Below are 1,903 nucleotides of genomic sequence, written 5' to 3' on the forward strand. Positions count from 1 at the left end.
AAAGGCTGTTAAATTACCTAGAATTAATGTTTGGTGTGGGTTGTCATCTAGGGGTCTAATTGGGCCATTATTTTTTGATGGAACAGTAACTGGCCAAGTGTACCTGAACATGTCACGCACATCCGTATTACCAGCCGTTCGTACACTCTATGGAAATGAGGAATTTTACTTCCAGCAGGATGGTGCACCACTACATTACCACCGAGATGTACGTGCGTACCTTGGTGTTTCATTCCGACAGGTCATTTCAAAACAATTTAATGTAAACTCGGGTGTCCCACAGGGGTCTAATTTAGGTCCTCTCTTCTTCTTACTAGTCATCTATGATCTACCAAAACATATACAACATTCCAATTGCTTATTACACGCAGATTATGTTAAATTATTTAAAGAAATTACAAATTAATCTGACTCAGCCGAGCTACAACAAGATATTAATAGTATTTTTAGATGAAACATTGTTAACAAACTCATGCGCGCACTATTTGCTTCTTACGTAAACTATGTTAAACACAGGTACACAGTCTCCACTTAACCAGTACACGACCAATATCCACAGAAAACACTTCCACAACTAGTGAGTATTGTTCATTGTATGTAGTTAATATAATTAAATATTTCCGACTTGCTTTAGCAAAGTTAGAATTTATTACCGACATTTACATTTTATTTAGTGTACTTCGTAGCCATCCCATTTTTTCAACATTAATTGAAACCGGACTTTCAATCAAATTTATATAACAAATTGCACCATTTGTTTTAACTAAGCTAATATTAATTTTCAACACTTAATTTCTCTCAGCGATTTCAGACTTTCGATTCACACCATGTTAAATAAACTTCTACAACATCACTACTACATTGAATAATTATCCGTAAGTTTCATTTAATACATTACAAATATTAAAATCAAATCCATCAGTTTCAAAATTAGATTAACTACCTACGACTTTGATTATTTTCAGTGTAACATGAACAACAACAGAACATACGCCCATCATCTGATTAACTATAAACAGTTTAAACCCAACATATTGGCATAAACAATAACACCAAGATCTACAAAATATAGGCAGTTATAACAGGCCACAACTTTATACCATGATATGGAAAAGTGAATACCTTGTAACAAAATATTGTAATTTGCAAATCCTCACATGCATAGTAAAGCATTAAATAGAGTTAGCTCATCATTTTTATATTTTATCTTACTTTTAGCCTCATATCATTACATCGTTCATATTATCGTTCACATGTGATGACTTGCAAAGAATATACCCATGATAATATAAATATATTTTAATTGTTGACAGTTGGGGTATCCACAATTCAACATTATAAAACTAATTCATATAATTTTTAATAGGTTTTACCTTCATATGACAGTAAACATGTATTGTATGTGAATTGTGTAGACAACATTGAGAGTATTGATATTGTAAAATGACAGAGTGCATCTGATGATGTTGACATGGTCAACGAAAACGTTCATACATCACACAATTTATTATGTAAAGGTTGACACCTAACAAAATATATAAAGTAGTAAAGTCAACGACTGAAAAATTAAATTTCTAACATAAAACATTAAGGAAGCCGTGAAAAAATCAACAAGATTCCAGACTCATCATAGACTGGGGGGAAAAAAAGACAGACGAATATCACGGCCTGCTGGAGTATAGTAAACACAGAAAACATTTTAAAGCAACAATGTTGAAGATAGATATTTTTGTTTTCTAAATTTGCCGTCATTGAACAGAAACCAAGATGGAGATCTCATTACAACTAATTAGAAATTCCTCTTTCAGGTATGTAATAAACGATCTTCCCACAAAATAATGTACGATACACGAGCGGTATGTTTTCTTTCAACTCTCGGAAATTAAAAAAGCTCAACTACGTT

At 32.4% G+C, this 1,903-nt stretch overlaps 1 long non-coding RNA gene across 1 annotated transcript; it reads left to right on the forward strand.

Annotated features, from left to right (window-relative positions):
- The first annotated feature begins 551 nt into the window (after positions 1-551).
- On the forward strand, positions 552-1,569 carry LOC138704354 (uncharacterized). The gene is made up of 3 exons (XR_011333331.1): positions 552-577; positions 803-875; positions 966-1,569. It is a non-coding gene; the product is annotated as an uncharacterized lncRNA (long non-coding RNA).
- The last annotated feature ends 334 nt before the right edge of the window (positions 1,570-1,903 follow it).

This window comes from Periplaneta americana, chromosome 8 (genome assembly GCF_040183065.1).
Source record: "Periplaneta americana isolate PAMFEO1 chromosome 8, P.americana_PAMFEO1_priV1, whole genome shotgun sequence".
NCBI lineage: Eukaryota > Metazoa > Arthropoda > Insecta > Blattodea > Blattidae > Periplaneta > Periplaneta americana.